This window comes from Callithrix jacchus, chromosome 3, assembly GCF_049354715.1.
Source record: "Callithrix jacchus isolate 240 chromosome 3, calJac240_pri, whole genome shotgun sequence".
Classification (NCBI taxonomy): Eukaryota; Metazoa; Chordata; class Mammalia; order Primates; family Cebidae; genus Callithrix; species Callithrix jacchus.
Window position 1 is genome coordinate 150023964 of NC_133504.1, and position 9019 is coordinate 150032982.

General features: G+C 35.3%; 1 pseudogene; it reads right to left on the minus strand.

Moving 5' to 3' along the window:
* Window positions 1-259: 259 nt before the first annotated feature.
* Window positions 260-754, minus strand: LOC144581883 (peptidyl-prolyl cis-trans isomerase A pseudogene; annotated as a pseudogene).
* Window positions 755-9019: the final 8265 nt, after the last annotated feature.

Genomic DNA, 9019 nt, shown 5'->3' on the forward strand with positions numbered 1-9019 from the left:
TCTGTACTTTTCATTGATGTCTTGCTCTCAAATTGCCTTATTTTATGATTTCTTTTTTTGTTGTTATTTAGTCATTATTTCATAATCACAAACTTAACTCTGCAATCCATTGAGACATGGAAGGGAACAAGGAAAACATGGAACCCAAAGGGAACTGCAGTGAGAGCATCTAGGATGCTCTGAGCAAATGGGGTGGAGGTGTGCTCTGCTGAGCTATAGAAGGAATGGTCTGGTAGTCAAGATAAAACACAAGTCAAACTTAGAGTTGTCCGCAGTCAGCAATGGTGATCTTCTGGCTGCTCTTGCCATTCCTGGACCCAAGGCACTCAATGGCCTCCACTATATTCATGCCTTCTTTTATCTTGCCAAAGACCACATGCTCGTCATCCAACCACTCAGTCTTGGCAGCATAGATGAAAAACTGGGAACCGTTTCTGTTGCGTCCAGCATTTGCTGTGGACATGATGCCAAGACCTGTATGTTTTAGGATGAAGTTCTCACTATCAAATTTCTCCCTATAGATGGACTTGCCACCTGTGCCATTATGGCAAGTGAAGTCACCGCCCTGACACATAAACCTTGGAATAATTCTGTGAAAGCAGGAACCTTTATAACCAAATCCTTTCTCTGCAGTGCTCAGAGCATGAAAGTTTTCTACTGTCTTTGGAATCTTGTTTGCAAACAGCCTGAAGGAGATGTGGCCCAAGGGCTCGCCTTTGAGGGCACTGTTGAAGAATGAGGTGGAAATTATCATGTCTGATCATACAAGGCTCCAGGCAGTGGCGGTATCTGCAAAGCCCTATCATTTCTTTTTTTTAAAGAATTTTCTTTAGCCAATCTTTAAGCATAAGTCTTATGGCAACAAATTATTTTAGTTTTCTTGTATCCAATTTATTTTTCCTTTTATTCCTAGTGTTTGTCATTTAAATAGTTCAAAATTAATAGATTTTTTGTTTTCTGTAAGTAATGTGTCATTTCCCTCACTGATTTCCAGACTTGTTTTCTTTGTTTTTAGTTTTCAGAAGTTTAATTAGGATATTATATTGATGTAAATGTTTTTGGGGTTCACACAGCTCCTTGACTTTGTTGCTTTATGTCTTTTGCCAAATTTTGGAAGTTTTCAGCCATCATTACTGCAAATGCATTTCTAGCTCATCATTTTTCTCCACCTCTCAGGAGCTCTGATAATATAAATGTGGGTTCTTCTGTCATTGTTCCACAGGTCCCCGAGGCGGTGTTAGTTTTTATCAGCCTATTTTCTGGTTGCACCATTTTCTTATTGCTGTTGTAACAAATCTGCACAAATTTAGTAGAATAAAACAACACAGTTTTATTATCTTACATTTCTGGAGGTCAAATATCACTCGAGTAACATCAAGTTTTCGGCAGAATTGAGTTTCTTCTGGAAGCTCTAAGGAGGATTACTTTTTCTCCTGTTTTTCAACTTCAATGTCCATTTTCAAAGCAAAAAATCACATTATATGACATCAGTTTACAACATCATATCTCCTCTGATCCTGAATCTCTTGGCTCCTTTTTTTTTTCCTTTATAAGGATCTTTGTGATTATATTAAGTACACCCAGATAATCTAGTATAATCTCTCTATTTCAAGATCCATAATTTTATCACTTGTGCTAAGTCCTTTTGCAATTGAAAAGTTACATATTCATAGGTTCCAAAGATTAAGACATAAATGAGGGTCTATTAGTCTGCCTACCAATATCTACCCACTGGCCTCTAAATGTTTATATATGTTCCACATGCAAAATGCTCCCACACAACCCAGTACCGACATTCCCAAAAGTTTTGATCCATTACAGCGTCAAGGTCCAAAAAATCTCATGTAAATATCATCAGTTCAAAATTCCCAAATCTCATAATCTAAATTAATTATGAAAAAGATTCAGTATAATGCATCATGGGACAAAACTTCTATCTATAAGTTTTTGAAACTAGAAAAAATGCTGATGTTTTCTCCCAAAATACAATTGTGAGCCAGCCACAGGATACCAGTTATGGGAATTTTCATTCTGAAAAGGAGAAAATGGAAGAAAAATAAATCACCATTATCCAGCAATTTTGAAATCCAAAGTGGCAAATTCCATTAAGCCTGGGAATAATCTTCCCATGGCTTTCAGCTTCATTTTCTGTCTCCTTCCTTTCTAATGAATAGGTAGCACATTTGCAGCTGATTAGTTTTATCAGATTGTTTCCTGCCTATATTATAGGGTTTTGTTTTGTTTTTTTTTTTTTTGTCTCTTTCAGTCCAACTGACAGTGTTTCTGCTTGTATAATAACCAACTAAAAGCCCTCGTGGATCTCTCATGCATGCCGCAGAGATTCAGTCCCTGAGAGACGAGAGCGGTCCTATGCAGACCTTTCCCATGCAGTCCCGTTTTTATTCTGGCCTCTGCTGAGATGGCTGAAAAGATCCAGGAATCACATGCCTAATCTTTTCAAAGAGATGTTTGTGTGAGGAACACTTTGAACTCTTGATTCTCCCGAGGTTCTAGAAAGAGCTTTGAAACAAACAAAAATAAGGCAGCCACATCCTTTGCTTTTTCTCCAGACCATGTTTTTAGTGAATCTCCCAATTTTAGCATCTTTTGCTGCCTTGATAGGCTGAACATTTCCCAAATAATAAAATACTTGATCCTTTTTGCTAGAGGTTTTCTTTCTCAATTTATCTTCTTTCTTTTCTGTTTTGCCATAAGCAGCAAGAATACATCAGACCATATCTTAATACTTTATTTGGAAGCTTCCTGAGGTAAATATTCTAGTTGATTATTGAATAAATTATGCTTTCCAAGTAACTGGAGGGCAAAATTCAGCTAAGCTTTCTACTACTGAATAGAGTAGTCTGTAGATGTTTGTGAGGTTTATTTAGTCATATGCTTAGTTTAGGTCCTGAAGATCTTTGCTCGTTTTCTGCCTTCAAGACCTGTCTAACACTGTCAGTAGGCTGTTGAAGTCTCCCACTATGATTGTGTGGTTATCCAAGTCTCTTTGTGGGTCCCTAAGATGTTGTTTTATGAAGCTGGGTGCTCCAAGGTTGGGTGCAAATATATTTAGGAGAGTTAAGTCTTTTTGTTGAATTGACCCCTTTACTATTATGGAATGCCTTTCTTTGTTCTTTTTTGTCGTTATTGGTTTAAAATCCCTTTTGTGTGAAATAAGAATAGCAATCTTGCTCTTTTCTGTTGTTGTTTTCCATTTGCTTGACAGATCTTTCTTCAATCTTTTAGTTTGAGCCTATGGGTGCCATTGCCTGTGAGATGGGTCTCTTGAAATGGCATACAGTTGGGTCTTGCTTCTTTATCCAACTTGAAATGGAATGTGTTCACTGTGATATTACTGGATCTTATCTTTTAGTATATGATGGGGATTTTTATTTTTCACTTTATGCAGTGTTTTTCTATTTTTCATTGACATGTATTCATAGTTTTGGAATGGAAATTTAGAGAGTTTAGTTTTCTCTTTCTTCAGGCCATATTAATGGTCATTCCAACACCAAACTCTTCAGTAAGACATTTTACACACACTATCCAGTTTCTCCAACAGCTTGACTTTCTTTGCTATAGATAAACATAAATGCATCCTCTTTATCTTATTACTGTCACACATAGGGACACCTGCTGGTCTTTTTGATGTTTTCAACAATATCTTTACACCACAGAGCAGAGAATACAACAAATAAACCAACAAAAAACACAGTGAGTAATACATATAGGTCTTCGCCTCCTGTGGAGCATAGTGGGGAACCTGCTGTTAGTGTGTCTGACCTGCACATGTATCATTTTATGAACCTGTGTGGGGCTACTTGGGTCTGGGAATCTGTATGTGCATGGAAAATATGCATCACAGCTGCAGGGTGCTGAGTGGAATACTGAATAAACTGTGCATTGTGCATCTGTGTTTTGACTGTGAGCCACCACAAGTGGTCAGGTATGAAATTTCCCGGTTGTAGTGTCATGCTCAAAACTTTTGAATTTTGGAGGATTTCTGATTTTAGATTTTTAGGTTGGTATGCTCAATTTGTAGATCTGAAAACCTGTGAGTTTTAAAACATATTAAATCACACACATTTATATTCTTTTAATATAAATGTAATTAACAGAAGATGAGCCAAAATTAATTTAAAATATCAGTGTTGCAACTATTCAGTGTTCACAAACCAGAAGATCGCCTTCAAAATATTTAATATAACCTAACATAACACAGAAAAATATTACTTATTAAGTAGGCAAGTATATCATTAGAAGACAAATGTATTTTTTCTGCTTTTGATTTTCTTTCAGTGCCTCTCTCTTTTCCTTTCTTATTCTCATAATTCTATATATAGGGACTAAAATTTTCAGAAATGTGATTTATGAAGTCACAGTGTTCAGAGGTGAATGAATGACTAGGTGGACTGGCTGGAGTTCTGATGGCCTGAATTTATATTTTAAATCAATCTAAATCCTGACTGCATTTGTTAACAACTATTGATTGTTATCTGATCAGTATTAAATATTGGCGGTGAATGTTTTAGCTATTAGGTTTGGCAGCGAGTTCTAAGACAAAGGCAGCAATTCCCAAAACCTTCTAGTTTACTGCTGCCAATTTCAGTGGTACTATACAGACAGATTATGTCAGGAGAATTAATATTGGTGGCAGAGGATGCACCCTCCACTTCTTAGTCTCCTGAGATGGAGTAGGCTACATTTCACTGCCATGCCTCACCTTCTCCTCTGCATCCTCCTTCTTCTGAAGTTAAGAAGTTTCATTTCTTCCAACTTGGAAGCTGGATATCTGGAATTAGAAAGACAGAGAATCATCATACCTATTATAAATTAATTTGCATTATATATTATTAACTTTAATATTTAAGTGATTTATAAATTTGAGAAGAATCACTGAATTATTTTTCTCCATTCTGTCTTTTCTCTTGGGGCCAATTTGCTTGAAGGGAGAATTGACACATGTGCATTTAACAGAACTGTCCAATTTAGATGTTTATGAATAGGTAACGGAATCCTTCAGATTTAAGACTCAGTATATGCAAATTTACTTGGAAAATAGACTTAAAGTTATGTCCCTCAATTTGACCTCTTACAGCAAGAACAAGGACAGTTTTTGGATAGATTTTCTAATTTTCTTAATAAAAGTGAAGTTTTATTTCTCAATTTTTTGGAACATGGATAGTAATGAAGGATAATATAGTTACTTATTGCATTATCCCTGAAGATCGTGTTGTGTGTAGCATACAATGCAATCAATAAGTAATGTTGGATCTCTTTATTTATCCCTCTAGATCTACTCCTTATTCTTTTCTGTGTTGACAATCTCTGGAGTCCTAATATAATTGGATGACATTAAGAGGCTCCCAGACCGCTAGGCTTCCAATTGATGTCTACCAATAAGGATTGCCAATAAGAAAACTGAAGGGAAGTAGTAGAATAGAGTGAGGATATGTATTTTCTAGCTTTCTTCCTAGATGAAGGCTCCATCTGGCTCCATCTCTTGATTGAAAGTCACTGCTCCTACCAAGGCATATAACCCCACATGATTCTATGCCCTTCTTGTTTTCAGTAACCATTCCTTCTTCTTGCCTGTGGAGTCTAGGTTGATAAGAGCTTGGTCTCTATGTATGGTTATTGCACTATATCTCTTGTGGTTGTCCTACAATCATACCTTGGTAAATGTTCCTTTTGCTAATAGACTATTGTGTTTTACATGTATCATGTTTACCTCTGTGACATATGTGTATATATATATATATATATATATATACACATACACACATACATATATATATAATATATATACACACACACATATATATATATGTATATACACACACACACAGACTTACATACATTGAGTATCTTCCATTCTTTTAGGACCAGAAGTGCAGAAAGAAGAAATATAATACTTTTGAGGACCTTACAGTATAAAAGAAAATAGACAAGTAATTATAGTACAAGAAGAAAACAACACTAATAGTTGACAGTAGGGTTGTGGGAACATATGAAAGCTGTAAATGTTTTGCCTGGAAATAAATATCAAATGCTTCACAAAAGAGCTGCTATTTCAGATGAGTCTGAAATAGGTATTTTCTCTTTGGAGAAGGAGATGAAGGCTGAATAATGTCCTTTAAAATAATTTACTATAATTGATAAAGGCCAAGAAAATTTAATGTGGTATTGTACAGACAGCCTTAGTAGGAGCCTTCGTATTTTTATTAAAGAATGAGATAGGACAAAGCTTAGACTGAATACATAAACTGGGAATGTATTTGAATATCTTTAGTTTATATGTGAAGGTATTTCCATGCTTTTTGGTTGGCAACAGAAAACATCCAAGATTTTTAAATAGGAAGAACGTGACAGGTTTGCTTTGTATAGCTCTACTTGGTGGTATCCAATTCTGAGCTGGCTTTAGGAGAGACTAGTGTTAGGAAATGAGACAAGTTTACTGTAACAGCCCAGGGATGAGATGACTGAAGCCTTAACAAAAGCAAAGTCAAAGGCTGTGTGTAGTTTAAGATTGTGCTTATCCCAGTATGTTGGAAGGCTGAGGTGTACCTGTCACTTAACCATAGGAGTTTGAGACCAACCTGGGTAACAGGGTGAAATCCTGTGTCTGCCAAAAAAAGCAAAAAAACAAAAATGAATCAGGCGTGGTGGCATGCACCTGTGGTCCCAGCTACATGGGATGCTAAGGCAGGAGGATTGCTTGAGCCCAGGAGGTTGAGGCTACAGTGAGCGGTGATCCTGCTACTACACTCAAGCTTCTGTGGCAGAGTGAGACCCTGTATCAAAAAATAAATAAATGAATAAATAAACAAACAAACAAACAAATAAATAAATAAAAGAGTGCTCTTAACATCATCAGAGAAGGCTTCCAACCTCTCCCTTTCCAATTTTTTTCTTTGGAATCTACCTTGTATCTTTTTTTTTATTTTACTGTTAAAAATCTGTTCAGAAGATTAGACTGCTAAAATATTCATGTTGAGAGTACAGTATTAGCTTAAAGGAAAATAAAATCACTATTTTTAGAAGGTTAATGTTAGCCATTCAAAAAAAGTCACTATTATTTTATTTTCATGCATATCACAATTTTATGTGATATACTTAAATATATTTTTATATTTTTATTAAATTCTCCATTTTTATATTTTTACTTCCACTCTTTATCATATACATTCTACACTTAATTTGAGCACTATCAAAGAGAACTGTTACCCAGAGCATTATGTCTTGAAAAATAATTCATCTTGTATTGAATATCATTGACAAATGAGAATTACATATCAGGGTTTACCATATAGAGAAATGTGAAAATGAATGGTGTAATTTCCCAAAAGCAATTAGCTAAGTTGAAGTTAAAGTTTTAAGTATAAAATATTTTTAAATCAAACAAAGTAAATTAAATATTACATATTTAGGGGTTTATACTTTTAAGCTAAAACTACCTTGCAACATGTTGATGAATGTCACTGTGTTACCTCTGGGTAAACAGAGGAAGTTTGGCATGACAGTGACCATCACAGGTCTTAAATAATTGCCTTGAAACATTAGATAATAAAGTATGCCAGTTGTTCAGTGTTTCCTTCCCACATGGATAAGCAAGTAGGGTAAACCATGCCATTCAAGGTCTATTTAAACTTCACCAAAATAAGTAGAAAAAGTCAAACAATTAAGAGAATATGCATTTTCTCCTCTAAAGTGACAGGTTTTTTCCAACTAAAATAAAATTATGTTTTTATCATGACATACCAATTGAATAGTTAAACAGATATGAAGTGACTGCTTTATCATTCCCATTAATTTACTTGAGCAATTTTTTTATTGATTTAACTGACAATGAAATTTTATAGCATCAGAAAGCAACATATTTCTTTTGCTTCATATTTAAGGAATTGATGTAATTTCAGTGAGGCTCAGAAACCATCTGTTGAACATTTCTCTGTGCTAGACATTGTGCTATGTGTTACTACCTTATGAAGTAGTGAAAGTAGCAGAAATATGAATTATTAACTGATGAACTATTAATCACGAGACTGTATAGAATGCTAATACCGTAATGCCCAACACAAAAGTACTAAAATGAAATGCATACCACCCAGAGAAGGAGGAAAAATATATTTTAGTATTAGTAGGCATTTTCCTTATAGACACAAATTGAAAAATGATCCTGAGCAGAATAAGTAGAATGTCAAATTGCATAGTGAAGTGTGAACATGCAACCACAAGTGGCACACAACAAAGAGGTCATTACATTAGAGAGGTTGTCAACCCCCAGCTCCATAGAGCTTTTTGTTTGCTAAGCTTGGGCTCTATCTTATAGCTAACAGGTAGCCAGCAACTGTTTTCAGTAGGGAAGTGGTTTGGTCAGTTCTTGTTTTAGAAAAATTTGGTGTAAAGGAGGTCTGAGAATGAATTTTAATGGTGATAAGTACTCCATGAAACCAGTTAGGAAGTTATAGTAACATTCCTCACATGTACGATGTGTTGCTTGGTTGGGTGCAAAGGTGAGAGGCAAGGAGATCCTAAGGATAAAAATTAGATTCTACACTTGAGTCACTGAGTGTAGTAGCTCATGTCAGGTTCTGGGATAGGGAATACAGGAGGTTTTCTTGAAATCATGTAATTAATAATTTTGGACATAATTCAACAGACATTTTTGAAGTGATGTATAGTAAGCAGTTCTCTAGATGACTCAAGGGAGAAATAGAGCTTTTTATGCAGATTTTTCAGCTGTCAGCATGTACATTAATGTTGTAACCTTTAATATTAGATGAAATTTATTTGGAGACAATATTTGCAGTGCAAAACAGAGTACAGTGATAGAAAACTCTCATGTTGAAGGCGTGGGCAGAAATAGCACATAATCAAGGAAACTAAGGAAGAACAATGAGAAGGCAGAGATGAAAACCCAGAAAAGAAAGATGTCATAGAAAGAAGGAAATCACTTAGATGGTTTGGGAGTTGTCAAAGTTTCATAACATGGCCAGCTTCGATGAGAACTAAAATT